At 44.2% G+C, this 27363-nt stretch overlaps 1 long non-coding RNA gene across 1 annotated transcript; it reads right to left on the reverse strand.

Moving 5' to 3' along the window:
* Positions 1-3776: 3776 nt before the first annotated feature.
* LOC132419348 (uncharacterized) lies at positions 3777-14047 on the reverse strand. The gene is made up of 3 exons (XR_009518178.1): positions 13989-14047; positions 11988-12102; positions 3777-4124 (listed from the first exon to the last, which is right to left on the reverse strand). It is a non-coding gene; the product is annotated as an uncharacterized lncRNA (long non-coding RNA).
* Positions 14048-27363: the final 13316 nt, after the last annotated feature.

Consider the following 27363-nt stretch of genomic DNA (forward strand, 5'->3'; position numbering starts at 1 on the left):
TTTGCTTCTTTGTCAAGAAAGATGAGATAATGACAGTTGCCCTCCCCCATCTGCAGGGGCATTCTGGGACCCGAGTCAAACCTGCGAATGGGATGTCCTTCATTCATTCTGTCAATCTTCGTTGTGCACCTCCTAGGTGCTTTGAAAAGTCTGAACTATCATCCCCATTCCAGCTACTGTGTGTGTTTATGTATGCTGAGGTGACTCCACTCTGCCTCCCTGTGCAATGGGTCCATGACCCCTGCTCCATCCTGTAGCTGAAGGTTGTCCCCCAGCCTTCCCCCCACTTAATCTGCAGAATTAGGATGAGGACTCGTGCTCTGAGAGCAGACACAGCTCCCTGGGAGTGGTGTCCTTAGTGCTGTTTAGGGAGCACAGCCCAGAGTTCTCATTAAATTCTTCACTCCAGCCTCTGTATTTCAAGAGGCCTCGGGAAAACCATATTTCATGAATGAAACATCAACACGTTTACAGGAATAAACAACTGAAAGCAGCCCTGGCTTTCTGGGTGAGGCGATGGCTGCATCCGAAGGGTCCTGCTTCCTCTGGATGCTTCCCTCGGAAGCACAGCCCAGATTCCACCCGATAAACCTTTCCCTGAACGAGGGGCAATGTAAGAGCCACATTTACTGAACACCCATCGTGCGATGGTTCACGGGACCGCAGGGGCGGTGCTGTGATCGCCCCTACTTACAGAAGGGGGGCTGAGTTACCAGAGCTGGGGGGCGGTCAGGGTGGTGGTGGAGTGACGATGGGGCAGAAAATGGGTCGGGGAGGAGGGAGGGTGCCAGGCAAAGACAGGGATTCACAGTTAATTTTCCTTCTTTGTCTCTTTCTCATTCTGTCTCTGTCTCTGTGTGCTGTCTTCTCTCTCACTCTCTCTTTCATCTTTCTATCTCTGTCTCACGCACACACACGGGCACACACACACTGCCACACACACACTCTTCCCCGCTGGCTTCTGGCCTCTCTCCCGGCTCCTTCCCGCTGCCTGGGCGCCTGGCCCTTCTCTGGGCAGCGGCTCAGTGGCTGGTAGCGCTCCGGTATCTGGCTCCGGTCCAGGCACAGAAGCAAAGCTGGAACCCCTGAGTGTGGGGAGAAGGGGGCAGAGAGCCAGGACCCAGCAGGAGGGTCCCCGCCTGAACCTGGCGGAAAGGTTTGGTTTTCAAAGATCAGGCATGCTGAAGGTTTTAATTTTAAATGTTTTCTTCTTCCTTTTCACTGGCTGGTACCTCCTCCCTTCCCGGGTCACGAAAAGACATTCCGTCAAGAGCAAAGAGGTGATGGAAGAGTGTATCAACCCCCACCGGCAGTGATCGCGTTTCATCCTCACGTGGCCAGTGAGGTCGGGTCCTTGTTCCCATTTGCAGCCAAAGAAAAGAAGGCTCAGAGGTGGGATGTGAATTGTTTGAGGTCACAGGTTCATTCCACTAGAATGACCTAGACTTGCCTGACCCCAGGCCTTCCTCTTTCCCTTCTGTCCCGTGACAGCTCTGAAATAAACTCTGTCTTTTTGATTTTTTAAGACGGTGATAATCTGCAAAGCGCGTTGGGAAGGTCTGGGTGGGAAGCAGGGAGGTACTGGCCAGCACATGGAAGGAAGCCGGTCTCTGCTGTGGTTACTTCCTGAAGGCAGTGGTGACCAGCTCCGGGGCTGATAACCTTCCTGAGGACAAGAAGATGAAGCATTGACATCTGACTTCCCTGGGCTCAGCCAGAGCTGCCTCCAGCCTCCTGGAAGGTGACCAAACTCTGGAACTTTCTCTCACCCAGAAAGCCCTGGTCACTCCCTTTACTAAAGGCAGGAAATCTCTGACTCCCTCAGTGACTTTCCTTCTCAGGGCTCATGGAGTCTTCAAGCTGCTCCTGGTACAGCACCGCCTGATGCAGAACCTGCTTCCCCACCCATGCATGAGCCAGCAGTCATCAGACTCCCCAGTGCCAGGTGCTTGCTGCTCCACGTGCCGCAGGACTGGGGGCTCCAGAGGCCGGGCTGAGTGTGGTTCACTCTCCATAGGGATGCTCTGGGTGGCTCTGGGGTCTGTGGGGAAGTGGCTGATGGGGGACAGTCCTCGTCCTCCTGTGGAATCCACAGCTGATTCCCCCCAGCTTGCCCTGAGCCTCCTTCTAGGGTCTCACCGGGCAAATGCACAGAAAACCCAGATCAGGGCTAATAAGGGCTATCACATGTGTCGCCATGAGGAGTCAAGAGCCAGAGTGTCTGGTCCAGGTCTGGCTTGGCCATTACTAGCCCTATGACCTTGGACAAGTTACCTAGCTCCTTTCTGCCTCAGTTTCCTCATCTGTAAAATGGGGGTAATGGTTTCTTTTCCACAGGCTTGTTGGGAGCAGTATATAAATTCCTGCTTGTGAATTACTTAAAGAGTGCCCAGTACTTAGGTGGTAAATGCCCACTAATCAACAGTTGTTGTTATTATTATTTGGCACTGTTTTTTTATCTTTGAATTTTTTTATTGTTGCAAAATACACAGAATGTAGAATTTACCATATTAATCATTTTAAGTGTATAGTTCAGTGGTATTAAATGCATTCTTCATGTTGTACACCCCTTACCACCATCCATCCCCACAACTCTGTCTTGTAAAACTGAAACTCCATCCCCATTAAACGACATCTCCCCATTCCTCCCTCCCCGCAGCCGCTGGTGACCCCGTTCTACTTTCTGTCTCTATGATTTGACTACTTGAAGTATCTCATCTAAGTGGAATCATACAGCGTTTGTCTTTCTGCGACTGGCTTATCTTTCTCAGCATAATGTCCTCAAGGTTCATCCGTGTTGTAGCATGTGTCAGGTTTTCCTTCCTTTTTAAGGCTGAATGATATTCCACCATAGGGATAGACCACGTTTTGCTCATCCATTCGCCGGCCAGTGGCTGCGTTTGGGCTGTTGTGTGTAAAGCTGCCGTGGGAGTGCAGAGAGCTCTTCCAGATCCTGCTTCCAATTCTTCTGTGGCACCGCTTTCTGAAGCACAGGTTGTGGGATGACAGCTACAGGAAGCAGCAGCTAGAGCTTCTGGTTTTCATCTCTAACACGTCTAAGTTTAGGGCTTGGAGCAGGAGAGGACATCACCATCTGGAGGGACAGACTCAGTTCTCTGCATCCTACTGAGCCTTGCTGAAATGTTCCCATCGCATCTGGGGAGCAGGGATGAGGATGGTGCCAGATGGGGCCCCCAGGGATGAGGGAGGGAGGCAGAGGGGCACAGAGAAGAGGCGGCAGGTAGCCGGGCAGAGGGGCCCCGTCCAGTCCGCACACCTTCCTCCCATCGAGTGGACCAGCCTGCAGCGGCTCCCAGCGGCTTTCCAGCGGCTGGGTCACTGGAAAGAACACTGGGGTCCAGCATGTCCCTCGTTTTAAAGACAAGATATCCGATGTGAGTGCTTTTTTCCATACCACCAAGCAATTAACTCAGTTCCGACACTATCTCCTTGGAAATAGCATCAGATCCCACAGGTGAAGGGTTCGTGCTTACGACTCCCTGCCCACCTCACTTCAGATGCCAATTGCAAGTCCAGGTTGTCACCTGTGCTTCTGACCAACCGCCTATAGATGGGAGCCAAGACCCCCTCAGATTTAATTCATTTGTTAGAGCAGCTCACAGGACCCAGAGAAACATTTTATTCACTAGATTACCCGATTATTGTAAACATATAACTCAGGAATGGGCAGATAGAAGAGATACACAGGGCAAGGTGCGTGGGAAGAGACTTCATTACATAGGAACGGTGGATTACATCATTGGCCATTGGTGATTGAACTGAAAGTCTAGCCCCTTTCCCCTCCCTAGAGGTTGGTGGGGGCTGGGGGAGGGGAGGGACTGAAAATTCTAACCCTCCAGTCGCTTGGTTGGTTCCCCTGGCAACCAGTCCTCATTCTGAGGTTAACCTAGGTGCTTTCCAGAAGTCACCTCCTTCATACAACAAAAGGCACCTTTATTGCTCTCAAAGCTTAGGAAATTCCAAGAGTTTTAGGAGCTCTGTGCCAGAAACAGTGCATGAAGGCTAAATATATATTTCTTATAAATCACAGTATCTCAGGCTCCAAAGAGGAAGACCCTTGTCCGAGGTTTCGCAGCAAATCGTCATACAGGCTGGGCTGAGACCTGCGAAAGAAAAATAAAAATGGAGTTAGTATTGCTAAGAGAATTCTCTAAAATGAAGCCAGGAGACCATTGGGGAAGTGTGACCTATGCACGGCTCAGTCTGGAGGGAGTCTGACCTTTTGACCACTTATCCTCCTAACGAAGGCATCCAGAACATCTGCCAGAAACTCAAGAAAATTAGGGGACCCTTACCCTAAAACAACTCGTGACAGCCCTCACTTAAGGACAAATATTTCTTTTCTTGTGTCAGAGTACAGCCTTGTGGCATTTTCCTTAATAAGCCCTTGACTCTCTCTTCCCCAGAACATTCTTTCGGTTTTAACTCAATCTCTGTCTCTAAATTTGCAGTTCTTAAGACTCTAAATAAACTCTTTTCTTTTCTTTTTTTTTTTTGATGGTTAATATATATATATATTAATTAATTATTGGCTGCGTTGGGTCTTCGTTGCTGTGCGTGGACTTTCTCTAGTTGCAGCGAGCAGGGGCTACCCTTCGTTGCGGAGCACGGGCTCTAGGCACGTGGGCTTCAGTAGTTGTGGCGCACGGGCTTCAGTAGTTGTGGCTCGCCTGCCTTGGCAGACAGATTCTTAACCACTGCACCACCAGGGAATGCCTAAGCTCTTTTCTTACTTGCAGCCTCCTGCTTTTTTTTGGTTGCCAGGCCTCGGGCTTCCGACTTCCTATCCAGTGCTCTTTCTGTTCAGAGCGTCAGAGAGACAGGAAGCTGGGTGGGGCAGGGCTGACCCCAGGGCTCCTCAGAGGTCTGTGGGGGGAGCTCCCTTCTGAGCTGGCCCTCGTCGGCTCACTCTCACCACGCCGAGTGGGTGGATTACCCCTGAGTGACAGTTCCCAAACCCCCTCCTCGGGTTCCCGGGGGCCCAGAGAGGGCCAGGCTGGACTCAGAAGGCACAGCATGGAAGCAGCAGTGTGGGGACTTATCCCTCAGCTGATCCTTTCATTGAAAATCTTACCTAGAGCTTTGGAGCAGAAGCCATTTTGCCAATTTTATCTCAGCTTTTGCGTCTTGCATAAACCATGCCCACACACCCATCGTCTTGGAATCATTCTCACACCTATTTTTGTCTACAGGGCCTCAAGGCTCCTCCAGGCTCCACGGCCTCTCCTCCCACCAGCAAGCTCCCTGTATTGGCCGCGGTGTGGCACAAAGTACCTGCACTATTTATTTCCTAATAAAAAGACAGCCTGGCTGGCCCGGTGGGAGATTAAAGCAGAGATTTACTACGAGCTGATTAACCATAAAACCACAGGTTAAATCAATATTAGACGAGGAGGGGGAGGGGAAAGTTAGCAGAGTGGGGTCACATTCACACAGGTGACTGGGATTGCTGTTGTCTCCAGGATTCTGCCCAGAGACGGCTGAGAGGGGGGCCTGGGCCGGATCGGGCCCCTCTCGCTCTGTGACTCCAGGCATGTGCCTTCCACTCTCTGGACCTCAGATTCCCCATTTATCTATATAATACTGAGACTGGACCAGGAGCTTCTTACTTGGTGCATGTGAAAAGAACATGGTCTTTGACACCAGATGGGCTGGGGCTTGGAGTCCAGTGTCCTGCCGTGGCCTTCAGCAGGCTGAGTTTCCTCCCCCTCGGGAGAGTGGTAATAAGGGTGATGACAAAAATAGTGATAGCAAACATTTACGGAGGGCTTACCCACACTTAGAGGAACACCATTCGTTCTAAGCCTTTCACATGTTTTGAATTGCTGAATCCTCACAACAACGGTGTCTGGCACCATCATTGTCACCATCTTGCAGAGGGTGTGGGTTTCCCAGCGAGGTTCACTGGTGCCGCAGGGAGCAGATGCCTGGAGACTTGGTTTGGTCCTGCTGTGGGCTGTTTTCTGCCAGCCTCAGCCTGTGGGGCCTCAGCAAACTCTTCACCAAACTTCAGTGGCTCCAGCCACACCCTCTCCAATGAAGTCTGAACCACAGCACTGGGGGGTGCAGGAGGAGTGGTTCTTTCAAATTAGTTTACTCCTTGAGTACCCTGCCTCAACTCCATAGATCAGCTATTTCTGTTAGAGTTCTCTTCACTTCTTAGCAGTTCATTCCATTACTAGCCATTCATTCTTTACATTAAATTTTCCTGATAAAATTCTGTGATCCTATTTTCTGTCTAGGTCCTGATTGATATAGAATCGGTACTGGAACAGGTCTCAGGATATGGACCGGCAAAGATGCTATTGTTTTAAACAACCCTTTACAAATGTAAAACTATTTTTAGCTCATGGGCCATACAAAGATAGGCCATGGGCCAGACTTGACACACAGGACATGGCTTGCCAATCCCTGTACTAGAGTGACTGTCCACTGGAGAAAAGGAAAGACTCAGGCCTTTTTAGGAATTTCAGATACTGGCTATGAATTGATGCTAAATCCTGGGAACCCAACATGTCACTGTGCTCCACTAGTCAAAGTGGGGATTTACAACCTCCAGGTGATAGATGGGGTCTTATTTCAAGTTCATCTCACAGTGGGCCAAGTTTGTTATTTCCCTAGTTTCCAAAAGTATAATTGGAATAGACATACATAACAACTGGTAGAATTCCCACTTTGGTTCTCTGGCCCAGGAAGCGTTAAGAAGAAGTTCTGGAACTTTCCCTCCCTAGAAAGGTAGTAAACCCAAAGTGATAATGTTCCCTGTAGGAGGCGGTGGTGGTGCAGATTGCAGATTAATGCCACCATCAAAAACAAAACACTAATTCAAAAAGACACATGAACCCCAACATTCATAGAAGCATTATTTACAATTGCCAAGATAGGTAAACAGCCTGAGTACCCATCAACAGATGAATGGGTAAAGAAGGTGCAGTATATACTATATATACAATGGAATACTAGTCAGCCTCAAAAGAGAATGAAGTTTTGCCATCTACAGCAACATGGATGGACTTGGAGGGCATGATGCTAAGTGAAATAAGTCCGACAGAGAAAGACAAATACTGTATGATATCACTTATATGTGGAATCAAAAAATACAACAAACTAGTGAACATAACAAAGAAGGAAGCAGGCTCACAGATAAAGAGAACAAACTAGTGGTTACCAGTGGGGGGAGGGGCAATATAGGGGTGGGGGAGTGGGAGGTACAAACTATCGGGTGCAAGATAGGCTCAAGGCTGTATCGTGCAACACGGGAAATATAGCCCATATTTTGTAATAACTAAACGGAAAGTAACTTTTCAAAATTGTATAAAAAATAAACAAGCAAACAAACAAACCCCCAAAACGCTTCTCATAAGAACTTAAAAAAACTTGAAAGAAACAGGGGTGCTTTTAAATAGGCGTGTTAACTAATCTGATCAACTTGTTCAGAAGTTAGATGGATCTCGGAAAATGACTGTGGATTATTGTAAACGTAGTCAGGTAGTTTTTCCAACTGCAGCTGTTTTCCCAGATGTATTATTTTTGCTAGAGCAAATCGACATGGCCCCTGGCAATTAGAATACAACTATTGGCTTTGCTGATGGCTTTTTCTCTATACCAGTTTTGTAAGGTCCACCGGAAGCAGTTTTCTTTGACCTGGCTGGGCCAACAGTATACTGTCAGAATATTGCCTAAGGGGTATGGCCAGTCTACTGTGGCTCATAACGTAGTGTTGGCTGTCTTGACATTCCACAAAGCACCACACGGATTCGCTTCCATCTAACAGCAAGATCACCTATAAAGCTGCCACTTTTGAGTGGGAACCTGGGAAGAGCAGTCTCTGCAGGAATTCTAGGCTACAGTGCATGTTGTCCTATCCCTTTGGCCTTAAGATACAACAGATCCAGTAATAGTTAAAGTATCTGTGGCAAAAAGGGATGCAATTTGGAGCCTCTGGCCAGCACCAATTGGAGAATCACAGCGCAGATCCCTAGCCCTTTGTAGCGAATCCCTGCCTAGCACTGGGGGGGCCTCTCCTGACTCCCTCTTGTGTGTCAGTGCCCTGTGGGTGCGGGTGCAAAGGGCAGGGCCAGGGAGTTTGTGCTATCAGGGCAGGGTCACATAGCAGTTAGGAGCACTGTGTTCCTTGAGTCCCAGCTCTGTCACTCACTGGCTGTGTGTCCTTATACAACTTACTTCATCTCTGTGCCCATAGCTCCTCGTCTGTAGAGTGGGCCTAGGATATCTACACTGCAGGGCCGTTTGAGGATTACCATCACCCAGCTTCGCTCTGTGCAGGCACTGTTCTAAGTGCTCAGCCTTCCTTGCAAGGACCTTATGAGGGAGGTACTATTACTATCCCCACTTTCAGGTGGGGACACTGGACATAGAGCAGTTAGAAGACTTTCCCTGGGTTCAAGCTGGTGAGTGGAAGAGCTGGTCCTTGAGTCCAAACTGGATGAACCTAGAATCTTAGATCTTAAACACTAGGCTATAAAATGTCCATATAGAACTAAGCATGGGGTCTGGAACACCCTAAACCAGTGTTTCTCCAAGGGTGGTCTGCATGGACTTGACCTGCTAGAAGCACCTGGGTGAGGGGGTATGCTGTGTATAAAATACAGATTCCCTGGCTCCATCCCCATCTCGACTAAGTCAGAGTCTTTGGGGCAGGCCTGGGATCGTGCATTTTAACAGACACACCCACCCCTGGGTGGTTCTTCAGCAATCTAAAGACTGAGAGCCAGGGACGATGAGTGAATACTGTCGATTCCATCTTCATTGCAAGCATCTTCATCTGAAGAGCTGCAGTTCTGGGCCCTGGAATAAGCCCAGCAGCAAACAAACTGCAGGACCTTGGACAGGTCACCCATGTGGTCTTATCTCAGTTTTCCTTTCTGTATAATGGGTATCCTGGTTCCCACACTGCCCACCTCTCGCAACACGTGAGAGCATGAAGGTGACAGTGACTGCAGATGGCCTTTGGTAACAAGGCAGGCACTGGAGTCACTCTGACCCTGGTCTAATGCCGGCTCTGCTGCTGTTGATGTGACCTGACACGGTTCTGTCCCTTCTGAGCCTCCGTTCCTCATCCTTAAAGGGGAGATAGTGAGATAATAATCCCTTCTCCACCCTAGTTATGATGAGGTTTAATGAGACAGCAGGTACAAGAGTGCAGGTAAGATAAATCCCCCGTCCCTCCATACATAGAAATTATTATGCATTTTTTTTTTTTTTTTTGCATTATGTGGGCCTCTCACTGTCGTGGCCTCTCTCGTTGCGGAGCACAGGTTCCGGACGTGCTGGCTCAGCGGCCATGGCTTATGGGCCCAGCCGCTCCGCTGCATGCGGGATCCTCCCGGACCGGGGCACGAACCCGTGCCCCCTGCATCGGCAGGTGGACTCCCAACAACTGCGCCACCAGGGAAGCCCTATTATGCATTTTATCTGCCCTAGTTTCTAAAATCTCCAGGGACAGCCAAGACTCCCAGGCAACTCTCACTCAAGAGTTTTTGCAGAGGCTTCGATTGAGTCAGGATGGGATCTTGTCTCTCCTTTCTCCCAGGTCAGAGCAGGGTGGGGAGCTGAAGACCCGTCCAGGTGCAGGCAGGGCAGAAACCACAGCTGAACAGAAACAGCACCTCTGATTTGATCATGGTGGCCCAGCACCTGAGTGAGCTGCACTCGGTCTCATTTTCAACCTGTGTCCCATGGTGAAGTGAAGGCGGAAACCCATCCCTTCTGCTCCACACCTCCCCTCGGCCTGACCCCAGCCCTGAAGACTGGGAGTCTGGTGGTCTGTGCTCCCATGTTCCCTGATCACAGGCCGTGGAGAGGGGGTGGAGATAGAGTTCACTGCAAGTGCCAGGACCCCAGCTCTGCTCTCCAGGATGGAAACAAGAGAGATGACTGAGGTGTGCTGCCTTCTTTCCCCCAAGAGCATCTTTGGAAGCACAAAGAGGGAACAACTCAGAGAGGCCATGGCTGGAGACACACTGTAGGCTTACCGACCAGCCAGCTGTCCCCTCCGCTCTCCCCAGCCTCACCTAAGCAGGAGTGAGCCCTGGATGGCCAGGTTCTGGGGCTCTGCCTGTGAAGGTTGAATCTGAAAACCTTCTGGAGAGGAGGGAGCACCTGGGTTTTGGAGCAGGGCACCCCTGAGATGGTACCCCTGCTCCAGGATTCTGACATGGAGCGGGGCTCTGGGGGGTGGGCAGAGCGCTTGCCTTAAAGCTGCATTCACCCTAGGCAATGCTTTTATTTAAGGAGGCTTGTGGGGGATGATGGAGATTATCCAGGTGTTCTTTTTTTTTTTTTTTTTTGCAGTATGCGGGCCTCTCACTGCTGTGGCCTCTCCCTTGCAGAGCACAGGCTCTGGACGCGCAGGCTCAGCGACCATGGCTGACGGGCCCAGCCGCTCCGTGGCACGTGGGATCCTCCCGGACTGGGGCACGAACCCGTGTCCCCTGCATCGGCAAGCGGACTCTCAACCACTGCGCCACCAGGGAAGCCCTTACCTTTTTCTTTTTTTCTGTTGTGGAACAATCATTTTACTTTAGGACAAAATTACATTCATTTTCCTCAGTAAAAATGTATTTCCTTTCTGCGTACCTTCTTTTACTGAAAATATACATCCTACTTTTCATATACAGTCATTTCCTTTTATCCTTATTACTTTAGTAGCTTTAATTACATATATTAACTAGAATTCCTAACCCTTAGAGATTTTAGTTTCTATTGAAGACTAAGAAGTAATCAATTGTGAACTGTTACATCAACATTTTTTAGATTGGCAAATTCATGAATTCATTTAATAATTTCTAGAAAGATATATTTCCTCATAGCACATTTTTTCAATGTGGCACAAAACATGTTTATTAATAGACCCCAAACGTCTATAGTCTCTGTAATAAGGTGTCAAAAGTAGGTAAACTTAAACTTGTTTAGCAATTAATGTTTCAGTATTTTATCTTATTTGGAAATGATCTAGACACTCAGTGAAATCCTGTCATTTAATTTAGCAAAGCTTTAAAGTTTTAAAAAGATTTTGGAAGATATATACATACCATAACACAAAATTATCATTAAAAAGTTCAACTATAAACTCTTATCCCATCTACATTACATATATATATGTATATAATTATATACATCATTCTATATATTATTTGCTCCTAGAATTTATGTTTAGACTACTCATGAAAACGTCATGAGACATTAGACAAAGTCAACCATTATTCTGAACTATTTTTCCTGATGACAAATTTTGTAACAGATAACATAAGCTTATTTGACTTTTAGTAAATCTAGGTAGAATAAGAGTATTTAATGTTGATAACTCTAAAAACATGCCTGTATTAATTAAACCAACACAGTTAAACAAGTTTTTATTTACCAAAGGTTTTTCTCAGATTACGTGAACTTGAAAGCATGTGGGTTAGTTTCTATATTTCTGACAGTTTACAAATACTGAATTTATATGAGAGCTTATTTTACAAATTAATGTTGGCAATTCCATCTAAAGGTAGAAAAACACCATATTTATGATGTATATACATACATACGAACAGAGATCTTATAGCTTCTGTTCTAAAACAATATAAAACTCACTAGTTTATAAATAACAGTTTGTAAACTAAAAATGCCACCTGCCATATCAGTAAACAAAGGAGTTGCAGCCATCAGGCCATCACATTACGGCTGCCCAATGGTGAGCCCTGAAGGATCTCAGGGTGGAGGCGGGATTTGCACCCCATCTAGCAGTCAGCCACTGCAGCCACCCACAGTGGTGCACTCTGAGGGTACTCAGGATGGGAAAGCACCAGATACCAGCCCCAGACAGCTGAGGTGCAGATCAAAGGAATGATTTCAATGAGCCCAGACTTTGCATCTTCCCATACATAGAAAAATGCTAAATTCCTTAACTTGAGACATCTGGTTTTCTTTAATTAACCGTAATCTTTTGATGTTCCCACTACCTGGTCTTTGTTGCAAAATCTCCTGTATATCCTGGCTCTCCCGCCTTGCCTCTTCAGAGCAGCCTCTCAGAGTTATCTGAGATGTTGTGTCCCAGGCTTAAGTCCTCAGTTTTGTCTGCCGAATAAAACATAACTCTCAGTTTTTAGGTTGCGCATTTCTTTTCAGTCAACAAGTTGGAATAAATTAAGTTTACTTGCTCAGATGGCTAAAGGCTTTTACTATTTGTGGAGAAGACTTTTAAGAATTGTATTTGTCTCTGGAAGTAATCTTAAGGAGGCTGTGGTCTAGAGTTTGGCAAGAGAGCTTTTTAGCAGTTTGTATTTTAAAAAGATTTCTTTCTTTTTTATTTTTCTTCCCTTTAGTCTCAGGCAATTGTGGGCTGTGTTCACATTTCAAAGACAGGATAAGATGTATAACTTAAAGGGACAGAGAAAGAATGCAAGTTTTTTTCCCTAGGAGTTTTGGAGTATATTTGCCTATTATTATTAGCCTAAGGTAATTATTATTAAAAATTTCCTTTTTTTTTCTTAGGTGCAGGACAATTGTACTTTCAATCTCCTGATTTTCACCATATCTGCAAATGTCTGAAGGCAAACAGGAAAAGGTCTGAGTGGATTTTGAGTTGTTTTCAGAGTTATACTTTTGTTTTTCTAGAGTCAAGTTGTAAATTAAAAGTTGTTGATTTTAACTCTATTTTCATTTGCATTCATTTAGGTTATCTTCAAAGAATTGGGTATCCATTTCCATTATAATGCTTAGAAGTTGGTTTGCCCATTCCACCACACTATTTGAATTTTCCTTTTTATATCGGGGAGAAAATTTCCAACTAAGATGGAAATAAAAGGATTTCTAAATTCTGTGGCCCAGGGGACATGAATTTTTTGGGTGGGATTCTAGGATTATACCTGCAAAGAACATTGCATAGGAAAGTCTGAAGCTGGCAAAGCCTGATTACAGAGGCCAACAAAACAAACATTTTGGTCTGTTCTAGATGCTTCTGTTAAATTTTTTTCTTGGATTTTAGCATTTACATGGGTAACCTGTATACTCTAGGCCTAGAGAGTTGGCTGGAGTGCTCTTTGTAAATCTTGTAGGGAAAGGGAAGTTAAAACAAACAGCTGGGTGTTGAAGGGATTTTCTGGGGAAGGTGGAGTTTTGGGAGTTAAGGGCTAAGGAAATGGGGCTGGAGTTTGAGAAGGGGAATTTATGTTGGATGTGGACTTTAATTTTGTTTTAATTTAATTCCTCTTCTTTCATCTTGTTAGGGAGTCCTTAAGGCTAGGCACTATGTATATATTTTGGTCATTATACTTTTTAATTTTGTCTTTCCATAGATACAGATAAGACAATTGTCTAAATTTTTTTTTTTTTTCAATTTAAAATTTCAATTTAAAGGATCCATCGTCTGGCCATTGACCAATAGAATCTTGTTAGCGACTCAAACCAACAAGCCTTTTTAGGTTAAGGAAGGATGCAAAGGGTGTCCCATAAGAGAGTGCAGCCCTCAGAAGATCCAGAAAGTTCACTCTCAAAGATAGTCTAAGAAATCAAAGGTCCTCATTGCACAGGTGTGAAGATGGTGTAGTGAAAATGGTGTCTCTTGTCTCTCATGGGCACATGAGACACCTCCAGTTACAAACTTGCTAATCTGTGACACCAGGCAAGTGCTACTGGAATGCGATTTTTCCAGCACTAACAAAGTAATGAAAATTGAGATGACAAAGTCTCCTGGGGGGACTGGGACCCCTCATGACAAACTCCCCTGCCAGCTGGAACAGCTGGACAAATGGAGGGCTGCTTGTGACTTCCTGTCTTGAAATCTCAGTCTATTTGGATGGCAGAGACCAGAGAAAATATTCTCATTGGCCACAGAGCAAGTTCTCAGGAAATGAAACAAGAAGAAAGGAAAAACCTCATCCAGTTTTTACATCGGGGATGCTTTAGAAACACAGAAAAGTTTGTCTAAACAAACTCTGGTCTGATGAGAATTGGGAGCTTACCAGTCTGTGAGTAGCTTGTAGGGTCTATGCCTGTGTTCTGCTCTGTGGTTTTTCCTCCTGATGACAAATGACACAACAAAGACAAAGAAAAACAGTAACCATCTCTGGGAAGAAAAGGATCAAGAAAAATCAAGAGTCCTTGTTACCAAGTCGCTATGTCACAAGGAACTAGTTCCACAAATATTTTCTCCTGATAATCAAAATTTAGAAAAAGAAAAGGACTCTCACCACTCCTGCTTGCAACAGACCCTGTAGGCAGAGAGATCCAGGAGGCTGACGTGGTAAGAGTTCTAACCTTCTGCCCATACTTGTCAGAGGTCCCAGGATCTCTCAGCATCTAGCCAGGAAAATTTATCCTGCTGACTACACCAAATGTTGGGGAGGAAAAAATGTTCCTCTACCCTTCTAGGTTCTTCTGGCTGGTCTAGTCGTTAGATTGACATGAGACAGATTCACAGGAGAAAATCAAATTTTAATTTTGTGCGTACGGGAGTTTATAGAAATGTGAGACGCATAGCAATGACCAAAGCAGGCAGCTTTATACCTTTTAGACACAGAAACAATATATTTGTGAAGAACGGACAAGACAAAGAAACTTGGGCTTGGGTACTAATTAGTGAATTATCTAAGCACAGTTTGTTTACACAGCCTTCTCAGCCCCAAATTCCCGATCTCTGGCGATAGGATGCCTCTCTACCTCCTGGTACTGGGAGGGCACCCTTCACACGGGAGATTTATTTTCTGCCTTCAGGAGACAAAGAGGAGGTTCAGAGTGTTCTTCTTGCACTGCCTGTTCCTCAAGGAGCTTTAATTCACACTAATGAATATGCCACTTCAGCATATTTGGGGGTGGCCTGCCCTGAGCCCCGACGTGACATTTGCCCCATGCGGCTGCTCTGAGCAGTGGAGATCGTGGTTTGCATGTGACAAGCCCTGAACCCACATCAGGTCATGCTGGTATCTTCATCTGTTCCCCGGATGTGTCCCCTCCCACCGCTTCCAAGCTCAAAGCAGGGCTTTCCCTGCCTGCTGGGCTCTTCTGCCCTCGGCACTGAGACGTCATTCCCTACCCAATGTGCTCCCTGCCTGGCTCAAAGGCAGTCTCCTTAAAACCCTCCCGGACCCCAACCAGACAAAGCCTGGTCTGGCTCTGAAGCGCTGTCCAGACCCTCCCTCAGCCTGAATCTGCCTGTAGGAGTGACCGTGATGACAACTGTCAAAATCATAAGGAAAATAACAGGTGATCTGTGCAGAGCGGTCACTCTGCCGGGCCCTCGTCAGCGCCCCTTATCTCACGTCACTCGGTACACAGCCATCACTTCCCTGTCTCAGAGCTGAGGGGACCCAGGCTCAGAGAGGCTGTCACTGCCCAAGGTCACACAGCTGGGAGGTGCCTGCGCAGGACCTGGGGAGGTGGCCTACTCCCCTCCCTCCCACCCCTGACCTGTGACCTCCTGGAGGACAGAGCCCATAACCTCCCACCTCCGGTCAGCACCAACACCAGTGAGGCCACCAGGGACCACTGCAGGGCCTGGGGCACGCGGGAAGGCGGCCCCCACACTCTGGACTCCACGGAGTGGGCTTGAGGAGACCCGATTCTGGCCCGGATTCAGCTCCCACTTCTCTGGGTGATTTTGTGCAGGTCGCCTTCCCTTGCTGGGCCTCAATTTCCCCATCTCTAAAATGGAGACATCAGTGTCCAGGACTGTTCATCAGTTTTCCAGGTTGAAGTCCCTGGTTTCTGGCCCTGGTGCTGGCAGATGACACCCAGACACTCCCCCTTCCCCCTTAGCCTAATTCTCCTGAGCCTCTAATAGCAGGTCCATCAGGCTCACCCCCACCCCTGGCACATTCTCCCCCCATCCCCAGAGACAGCTGGGTGTGTACTTCTGGAATTCTCAACCCAGGGCAGGCTCAGCCCTGGGGATCTGCTCCCTGACAGAGGGACCTTAATAAAGAGATAAAACCCTATACTACCCTCCAGGGCAAACATGAAACACTTTTTATTAAAACCAAGATAGATACATCTATCTGGAGTCACATGAATTTTACAGATAAACATGAGTTCAAAGGACTTTCCACTCGCCCCTGACTCATTCGCCTCTGACCCCCCAACCCCCAACCTCACCCCCTGAACCTTCTACATGGAAAAGATCTTTGGAAGCACAGGGCTGTGGGCTTATCCCCATCGTTACCCCTGAGCAGCTGTGCAACCTTGGGCAACTTGTGTTGCCTCCCTGGGCCTCAGTTTCTTCATCTGTTAAATGGGCAGAGATGCTTTGGATGAATCGGAACTGGGGCCCATGTTCTCCTGGCAGGTAGACTTAGGCATCATCCCTTCCATAAATATATTTTATTCATTATTCAAATACATTAGATTAAAGGAGAAGAGAAGAATTTATTTCTGGAGGCAGGTGCCTGTGGGTAAAGAGGGAAGCGATGGTTGGTGGGGGTGGGGAGGGGAGAAACAGCTGCCTGCATCGTGCTCTTTCTCTTTCTGGCCACAGGGACAGTTCTCCAATTCCATGGGGAGACAGGTAAAGGCCAGAGCTTGGCTGTATTCATGACACGTTGTGTGAGCCTCAGCTTCTGAGCAGTGCAGCTCAGGGACCAGGTAACATCCAGAGAGAAGAGATGGGGCATTCTCCCCAGAGCAGGCCACCCGCCCAGCACCTCCTGGGCCTTCTGGGGTCACTGCTTGTTGGACCAGGGAGAGACCTCAGCCCTCAGCAGAGGCGCAGGCTCCCAGAGACACCGGCACTGGTGGCAGAGGTGGGAGGCCCCGCTGACGGCTTGCAGGGGTCAGCAGTCCAGGAGGAGGGCAGAGGGGACGATGAGTGTGATCGGAGCCCTAAGCATGTGTCCCCGCCCAGCGTGGATGCTCAGAGCTAACGGGAGATCCAAGAGGGAAGTGAGGTTCTATGGTCCTCGGGTAGGTGCAGGGCAGTTGTCTGATGTTAAGGTGGCCCCTTTATTTCTTGCCCTGAGACATTCTGATTACAAGAATAGTCTACCTTTCCCAGAGCAGCAGGTTCGGAGGGACACAGAGTGCTGAGAGATGCCAGCAGGTGTTTTCTAGGATCAGATCAGTTTGTATAACTGTATTAGCCAGTTTTTTGCTACGTAATTAGTCATCTGGAAATCTCAATGGGTTACAATAGCAAACGTATTTTCTTGCTCACGGTAGGTGAGAAGGCTCTTCTTCAGGGCGCAGGTGGGCTCCGGTCTGTCCTCAGGTCCTTCTTGAGCCAGCAGCTCCCCTGGGCAGGCTCTTCAGTGACGAACGAAGAGAGCAAAGAAGGGGTGAGCAGGAACATTCGACTCTTTTTCAAATATTCTGTCTTAAACATTAAAAAAAATTTACAAACAGTAAAATCCACCCTTTGGTGGTGTACAGGTCTCTGAGTTTTAACACATGCGTGGATTAGTGTCACAACCACCACTATCAGGACACAGGACAGTCCATCACCTCCAAATTCCCTTGTGGTCACACTATGTCCCCACCTCTAAGCCTGGTAACCCCTGGTCTGTTCCTCATGCCTATAGTTATGCCTTTTCCAGAATGTCATACAAATGGAAACACACAGCATGTAGCCTTTTGAATCTGGCTTCTTCCACTTGGCATAATTATTTTGACATCTATCCATGTTGTGTGTGTCAGTTGTTCGGCCCTCTTTACTGCCGAGTAGTGTTCCACTGAATGGATGTAAAGGCTTCCCTTGGTATCTGAGGAGGATTGGTCCAGGATCCCTGTGGATACCAAAATCTGAGGATGCTCAAGTCCCTTACATAAAATGGTATAGTATTTTCCTAGAACCTATGTACATCCTCCCATATACTTTTTCATCTCTAGATTACTTATAATACCTAATACAGCGTAAATGCTATGTAAAAACTTGCTGGTGTGCAGCAAATTCAAGTTTTGCTTATTGGAACGTTCTAGAAAAATTTTTTCTTTATATTTTATATATATATATATATATATATATATAATTTTTTTTTTTTTTTTTTTGCGGTACGTGGGTTTCTCACTGTTATGGCCTCTCCCGTTGCGGAGCACAGGCTCTGGACGCGCAGGCTCAGCGGCCATGGCTCACGGGCCCAGCCGCTCCGCGGCATGTGGGATCTTCCCGGACCGGGGCACAAACCCGTGTCCCCTGCATCGGCAGGCGGACTCTCAACCACTGTGCCATCAAGGAAGCCCCCTAATATTTTTGATCTGTGTTGACTCCATGGATGTGGAGCCCGGGGATCTGGAGGGCTAACTCTACCGGGGTTTTTATTCATTGACCTGTTGAAGAACATTTGGGTTGTTCTCAGTTTGGGGCAATGGTAAATAACGCTGCTCTAAACATTCATATACAGGCTTTTGTGTGAAGGTAAGTTTTTATTTCTCTCGTGCAAATACATAGTAACAGTATGGCTGGGTCATATGGTAAGTGCACGCTCAACACCATAAGAAACTGCAAAACTGTTTCCCAAAAGGACTGTACCATTTTGCATGCTGACCAGCACTGCATTGAGAAGTGCTGACATCCTTGTCAGCACTAAGTATTGCCAATTTGAAATAAATTAATAGTCATTCTAGTAGATGTGTGGTGGTATCTTATTATGGTTTTATTTCATGTTTCCCGAATGGCTAGTGATGTTGAATGTCTTTTCATGTGCTTATTTTCCATTCAAATGCCTTCTTTGGTGAAAAATCTTTTGTCTTCAAATCTCTTGTCTATTTTTTCAATGGGTTGTTCATTTTTATATTGTGTTTTGAGAGTTCTTTATAGATTCTGAACACAAGTTCTTTGCTGGATATGTGATTTGTAGTATTTTCCTCTAATCCGTCGCTTGTCTTTTCTTTCTATTACCAGTGTCTTTCACAGAGTAAGTTTTTAATTTTGATGAAGTCCAATTTATCCATTTTTTCTTTGATGGATCATATATATATATATTTTAATATGGAGGGAGGATGTGATTGATTTATTTATTTATTTTTGGCTGTGTTGGGTCTTCGTTTCTGTGTGAGGGCTTCCTCTAGTTGTGGCAAGTGGGGGCCACTCTTCATGGCGGTGCGCGGGCCTCTCACAATTGCCGCCTCTCTTGTTGCAGAGCACAGGCTCCAGACGCGCAGGCTCAATAGTTGTGGCTCACGGGCCTAGTTGCTCCGTGGTGTGTGGGATCTTCCCAGTCCAGGGCTCGAACCCGTGTCCCCTTCATTAGCAGGCAGACTCTCAACAACTGCACCACCAGGGAAGCCCGATGGATCATATTTTTGATGTCACATCTGAGAGCTCTGCCTAACTCAAGTTCACAAGGATTTTCTCCTATGTTTTCTTCTACAGTTTATAGGTTTACACTTTATATTTAAGTCTGTGATCCATTTTGAATTAATTTTTGTGTAAAGTGTGAAGTATGTTTTGAGGTTCAGTTTTTTTGCACACAGATTCCACCATCACTTGTTGAAAAGATGATCCCTCTGAAAAAAAAAAAAAAAGATGATCCCTTATCTATTGAATTGCCTCTGCACCTTTGCCAAACATCAATTGGCCATATTCTTGTGGGTCATTTTTGGGGTCTCTGTTCCATTCCGCTCATCTATACGTTTATCCTCTCACTAATATCACACTGTCTTAATTACTATAACTTTACAGTAAGTCTTAAAGTTGGGACAGTTGAGTCTTAAGAATTTTGTTCTTATTTTACAAAATTGTTTGGACTCAGTTCCTTTGTATTTTCATATAAATTTTGGAATTAGCTTGTCTATATCTGACAAAATATTTTGTTAAATTTCTGATTGTGGTTATGTAAAATCTATAGAATAATTTGGGGAGCATTGACATATTAACAGTAGTGAGTCTTCCAATCCATGAATGTGATATGTCTCTCCATTTATTTAGGTCTTTGGCTTCTTTCATCAGTTTTTTTTTTTTTGGAGCGATTGTAAATGGTATTGTTTTAAAATTTTTGATTTCTAGCTGTTCATTGTAGTACATAGAGATTTTCATATGTTAACTTTGTATACTACGGCCTTGCTAGAACTTCTTAGTTCTAGGAAGTCTTTTTCAATAGATTCCTTGGGATTTTCTACATGGACAGTCATGTCACCTGTGAATAGGGACAGATTTACTTATTTTTTTCAGCTTTATTGAGGTATAACTGACAAAATGTGTGTATTTTAAAGTGTGCTACTTGAAGTTTTGATATATGTGTACATATGTTGTGAAATCATTCAATCTGTGTGTCTTTTTCCCCTCATTCAACTGCCTAGGGCTTTTAGTACAAAGATGAATAAGAATAGTGAGAGCTGACATTCTTGTCTTGTTCCCTATTTTAGCAGAAATGCCTTCCATGTTTCACTATCAAGTATGATGTCAACTGCTCTACCTTGCCATTATAGTGCGAAAGCCGACGTGGACAATACATAATAAATGGGCATAGCTGGGTTCCAATAAAACTTTATTTATCGACACTGAAATTTGAATTTCATATAATTTTATATATTATGAAATATTATCCTTCTTTTGATTTACCCTTACTATTTAAAAATATAAAAACCATTCACAGCTTGTGGCTCATATAAAGACACATGGCAGGCCTGATTTAGCCTTCAGGACATCCTTTGCCAGCCATTGCTCTAGTCTACTCTTCCGTGTTTTCCCCCTAAATATTTACATTTCCCCCCAAATGTAAATAGAGATGCATAAATATTTTTCCAGTTTTCTTACTTTAATAATTTTAATGACATCAAAACATTTAACCCACAGATATAGAAAACAAACTTCTGGTTACCAAAGGGGAAAGGAGGGGGCAGGGATAAATTAGGAGGTTGGGATTAACATATACGTACTACTATATATAAAATAGATAACCAGCAAGGACCTATTGCACAACACAGGGAACTATATGCAATATTTTGTAATAACGTATAAGGGAAAAGAATCTGAAAAAGAATATATATATATATATATATATATATATACACACATATCGGAATCACTGTGCTGTACACCTGAAACTAACGTGACATTGTAAATCAACTGTACCTCAATTAAAAAAAATTAAAAAAGAAGTATGATGTTAGCTGTAAATTTTCTGTAGATGCCCTTTACCAGGTTAGGGAAATTCATTTTTATTCCTTGTTTGTTGAGAGATTTTTAAAAAATCATGAGCGTATATTGAATTTTGTCAAATGTCAAAATGTCTTCTGCATCTGTTAATATGATCATATATATATGTATATGTGTATATATATGTACGTGTATGTATATTTTTTCTTCTGTAGTCTGTTGACATGGTGGATAACATGGATCGATTCTTAAATTTCAATCATCTTCATTCCTGGAATAAACAAAATTGGCCATGATGTATTATTCTTATTATATATTCTTAGATTTGACATGCTAATATTTTATCGAGGATTTTTGCATCTATATTCACAAAGGAATATTAATCTTTAGTTTTCTTTTCCTATATGGTCTTTGTCTGGTTTTGTTATCATGGTAATACTGACCTCATAAAGTGTGTTGGGAAGTGTTCCCTCCTTTTCTACGTTCTGGAAGAGATTGTGTAGAGTTGGTATTATTATGTCCCTTAGATGTTGATAGAATTTGACAGTGAGACCATCTGTGCTTTGAATTTTCTTTTTTGGAAGGTTTTCTAACTATAAATTTAATTTCTTAATAGACAGAGGGCTACTCAGATCATCAGATTCTTCTTGAGTGAGCTTTTGTAGTTTTTATTTTTCAAGGAATTGGTCCATTTCATCTAAATTGTCAAATTTATAGGTGCAGAGTTGGTCAAAGTATTTGCTTGTTCTCATATTAATGTCTGTGAGGCCAGTAGTGAAGCCCCTGCTTTCATTTACGGTATTGGTAATTTGTGTCTTCTCCCTTTTTTTCTTGATCAGTCTGACCAAGGTTTATCAATTTTATTGATTTTTTAAAATTAACCAAATTTTGATTTTGTCTTTCTCTACTGTTTTTGTTTTTAATTTCATTGGTTTCTGCTTCTGTCTTTATTACTTCCTTCCTCCTGGTTGCATTTTTATCTTGCTCTTCTTTTTCTACTTTCTTAACATGGAAGCTTAGATTATTGGCCTTGAGATATTTCTTTTTTCCCTTAATATAAGCATTTAACATAAAATTTCCTACCAACACAGCTTTAGCTACATCCCACAAATTTTCATTAAGCTCAAAATATTTTTTGATTTACCTTTAGACTTTTTTTGACCTATAGGTTATTCATAAGTGTGCTGCTAAACTTCCAAGTGTTTGGGAATCTCCAGATATCTTTCTGTTATTGATTTATAGTTTATTCCCGTTTTGGCCAGAGAACATACTTTATAGGATTTCAATTCTTTTAAATTTGTTACTTTGTTTTATGACCCAAGATATGGTCTATCTTCATGAATATTCCATGTGCACTTAAAAAGAATGTTTTCTGCTGTTGTTGGGTGTGGTATTATTATTATTATTTTTTTTTTTGCGGTACACGGGCCTCTCACTGTTGTGGCCTCTCCCGTTGCGGAGCACAGGCTCCGGACGCGCAGGCTCAGCGGCCATGGCTCACGGGCCCAGCCGCTCCGCGGCACGTGGGATCCTCCCAGACCGAGGCACGAACCTGCGTCCCCCGCATTGGTAGGCGGACCCCCAACCACTGCGCCACCAGGGAAGCCCTGGGTGTGGTATTTTTTAAATGACAATTAGGCTAAGTTGGTCATATTGTTGAGGTCTACTTTTACTGATTTTCTGTATACTTTTTCTATCAATTACAGAGAGGAATGTTGAAGTCTCCAAATATAACCGTGGACTTGTCAGTTTCTCCTTACGCTGTATTTTGAAGCTCTTTTGTTAACTCCATATATATTTAGGATTGCTATGTCTTCATGGTAAATCGACTCTTTTGTCATTATGTAATATCTTGCTTTATCTCTGATAACTGTCCTGTTTCTGAAATCTACATTTTTCTGATATTAATAGCCATGCCAAGTTTCTTTTGATTAATATTTGCATAGTACATTTTTTTACCAGCTTTTTCTTTTGACCTATCTGTATCTTTACATAAAAAGTGGTTTTCTTGTAGACAACGTGTAGTTGGGTCTTTAAAAGAAATCCAATCTAGCAATCGCTCTCTTTTAATTGAGGTGTTTAGATGATTTGCATTTAATGTAATTACTGATATGTTTGGATTTAAGACTGAGATTTTATTTGTTCCTTGTACTTTTTTTCCTTGATTTCCCCTTTCCTGACTTCTTTTGGGTTATTTGAATATTTTTATTGTTCCGTTTAAATTAATATCTTGGTCTTTTTATTACATCTCTTTGTACAGATTTTTTTGGTGGTTCTCTAGGGATAACAATATACACACTTAACATACAATATACATACTGAACAGGCTACTTAAAATTAATATTTTACCACTTCAAGTGAAATTTAGAAACGTTACAATCCATTATTTCTTTTACTCTCCAACCTTTGTATTACAATTGTCATAAGTTTTACATGTATATACTACCAGATAACGTTATAATTTTTTTTTGCGGTACGCGGGCCTCTCACTGTTGTGGCCCCTCCCGTTGCAGAGCACAGGCTCTGGATGCGCAGGCTCAGCGCTGAGGCCATGGCTCACGGGCCCAGCCGCTCCACGGCATGTGGGATCTTCCTGGACCAGGGTACGAACCCGTGTCCCCTGCATCGGCAGGCAGACTCTCAACCACTGCGCCACCAGGGAAGCCCATGTTGTAATTTTTGTTTTCAACTATCATACGTATTTTAAAGTACTAAAGGGAGAAAAATAGTCTATTATTGTTACCCAGATAATTCTGTTAGTCTAGCTTCATTTCTGAAGTTCCGAGTTTTTCGCTGGTACCATTTCCTTTCTATCTGAACTCCCTTTAGCATTTATTTCAGAGAAGGTCTGCTGGTGACAAATTCTCTTAATTTTCTTTCATCTGAGAATGTCTTTATTTTGCCTTCATTCCTGAAGGATATTTTTTAGTAGCTATAGAATACTGGGTTGACAGTAGTTTTCTTTTACTACTTTAAGAATGTTCCAAATATGTATAAAATGGATAACTAATAAGAACCTGCTGTATAAAAAAATAAATAAAATAAAATTCAAAAAAAACCAAAAGAATGTTCCACTGTCTTCTGGCTCTATGAATTCTAGTTAGAAATCCATAGTCATTTGTATGTATTTTTCTCCTGTATGTAAAATGTTGTTTTTCTATGGTTGCTTTCAAGATTTTTTTCTTTGTCTTTGGTCTTCAGTAACTTGATTATGATATAACAAGGCATGATTTTCTTTGAGTATATCCATTTTGGGTTTGCTGAACGTCTTGAATTCATAAAATAACGTCTTTCTACAAATTTGAGACGTTTATATCCATTATTTCTTCAAATACTTTTTCTGCACTGATCTCTTTCTTCTCTCCTTCTGGAAAGACCTCAAAGACACAAATGTTAGACCTTTTGATATTGCCTCACAGTTTCCTGAGGCTCTGTTCATTATTTTCTCATTCTTCTATCCCCCCCATCTATTGTTTATATTGGATAACTTTTATCGATCTGTCCTCAGGCTAACTGACTCATTCCTCTGTTATATCCATTGCTTTATGGAACACATCCAATGAAATTTTAAATTTCAGTTATTGCTTTTTTCAGATCTAAAATTCCATTTGGTTATTTTTTTTCCACTTTTAAAATTGTGGTTAAAGTACACGTGACATAAAATTTACCACCGTAACAATTTTAAATGTATAGTTCAGTGGTATTAAATACATTCATAATGTTGTGCAGCCATCACTACCATCCATCTTCATAACTCTTTTCATCTTGTAAAACTCTGTATTCATTACGTAGAAACTCCTCATTCTGACCCCCAGGCCCAGCAACCACCATTCTACTTTCTGTCTCTATGCTAGCGACTATGCCAAGCACCTTGTGTTAGTGGAATCATCCAGAATTTGTCTTTTGTGGCTGGTTTATTTCACTTAGCATAATGTCCTCAAGGTTTCTCTGCATTGTAGTATATGTCAGAGTTTTCTTCTCTTCTTAAGGCTGAATAGTATCATTTGGTTCTTTTTTAAGTTTCTATTTCTTTGCTGAGAATTTCTACCTTTCCATTTGTTTTAAGAGTATTTTCCCTGATTTCATGGAACATTGTTATCATGGCTGCTTTAAAAATCTTTGTCTGGTAATTTCAACATGAGTGTCATTTCAGAATGGGCTCCTATTGATAGTCTTTTCCTCTAGAAGTTGTTGAGATTTTCTGATTCTTTGTATATTGAGTAATTTTGGAGTATATCCTGGACATTTTGAAACTTTGGTGTTTTTAAAAAAATTTTGTGGAGAACTTTGATTTTTCTTTAAAAGAAGGCAGTTAGATTACGAGGGTGCAGGCTGCAAATCCTCACCCATCTTCTTTGGCCGGCAGTTTCAATCTCAGTTGAGTTTTCAAAGACTGCAATACTATCTGATTTTTCCCCAAGTGTGTGCTTCCCCTCCCCCAAGGGCACACTACATTGTAATTTAGTTCTTCAAGCCTTTCGTGTATTGTTTTGGATCAGTTACATACATGCCCAGCCTGTGTCCAGGACTTCATACACAGCATTATTGGATGCCTTTCTCAAGCTCCCCACTTCCCTGTGCTTTTCTCCCACACTTTCTGACTCCCAAGGGCCCCCTTACTTTGTAAGGCTTCAGTTTGGAAATGCCATGGTCACTTGCACCCACATTCCATTGACCAAAGCAAGTCATACGGCCAAGCCAAGACCGTGAGCTTGCCTGTTCTAGGGCTCTACAAATCCACATGGCAGAGGCAGGGAGTAAAAGATGGGAAACAGAAGTCCAACCTACCATTGTAACACTGAGACTCAGAATCACAGGACACCCTGGCCTCAGATGGCTCATCTGGGTTGCCCACAGTCCTCCAGATTACTGGTGCCACCTTTCCTTTAATGTCTTGTAAACTGGCTTGAACCACAGCTCAGGCTTTCTGCAAAGTCCAGGGCATTCCCAAAGAGGTCTACAGATTCCCCCGGGCTTAGGGTCTCCTCATCACTGCTTCTCGTTGTTTCCTTTCTCTTCTCAGTTTTATCCATGTCCCTCCCATGTCTATTCTCCTTTTTCCACCTCCACCTGCACCCCAGCTGAGGGCTCAAGTTTGCATAATCAAAAACCCTTGCTTTGCTTGACAGAGCAAAAATCATTTATTCTGAGCTTCTCTTTAGCCCCATAAAATGCCTTTCCTTTTTTTTTTTTCCCTTCCTGTTAACTCAATAACATTCTAAGGCACAGCAAACTGCCTGTCTGGATGAAGACATAAACTAAAGGGAACTAGCATAAAGATTTGTCCCACACCAACTCCTTTCTGGAGTTATGGTGTTGGAGGAGTGTCTTTTCTTTCTTCCTGATGCTTGTATTAGCATAGGAGGGGCGCTGAGAAACACTACGGTGAGAAAGTCAGTTTACGGTTGTTTAGTTCAGCCTTTCCAAAACTTACTTGGCCATGGAACACCTCCATCATGGAGCATCTATGAACATCTGAAAGCTCAAGGTGTGGGAAAGCCATCGAATGGGGGGGTGGTTGTGAGGATTAAAAGAAGGAAGCTGAGCCTCAGGTAGTTTTTGGTGATGCCGGTTCCCTTCCTTCTCTAGCGACCCCACCCTGTCAGTGACCCTGAAAAATTATCCAAATGAGAAAACTATTGAGAGCGAGAGAGGAAGCACTATTAATTATTACACCAGGGCAGTAGGCATATACTGGGCTGTCCTGGGCCAAGCGGGGCATAAGGTCCCCTATGCATTTGTGTTATAGCTGGTGGTAGCTTCAGATGAGCTGTGAGTTCTCTGTAGGTCTCAGTTTCCCCACCTGTGGGATGAGGGCCTCTTAGTTCATTTATTTTTCCATTTATTCAATCAGTCAACAAATACGTAACCAAGCTTTCCTAGGAGCTAGCACTGTGCTGGGCCGTCAGGAGCCAACAGTGGGATGAGAGCCTCCCCACCTTCAAGGGCGTCACCATATAGAAGGAGACACAGATGTGGGACTGTTCGGGGATCGTGGTCTCGGCTGCACCTTGACTTGAACCCTGAATCCCCGAACAGAGACCAGTCTAGAAGGGCCTTTTGGTGGTACATCCTGGGCTGTCACAGGAAGATGATCCCATAGCACCTGGAGCCTCCCCTCACCTGCACTGCTTCCAGCAACTTCCAGGCTGGAGTCCTAGGGAACTGGCGGAGGCATGGCCACCTCTCTCTCCCTGGGAGCACTAATCACTACTCACCCGCTGCTCTGGGGAATGATTACCTGTCAAGGTTCATTTGAGCCCGTGGCTTCCTGGAGGTTCTCCCCACCCCCTGCATCAGGCCGTCCTGATGGC

The sequence above is a fragment of the Delphinus delphis genome, chromosome 1 (genome assembly GCF_949987515.2).
Source record: "Delphinus delphis chromosome 1, mDelDel1.2, whole genome shotgun sequence".
Taxonomy (NCBI): Eukaryota; Metazoa; Chordata; class Mammalia; order Artiodactyla; family Delphinidae; genus Delphinus; species Delphinus delphis.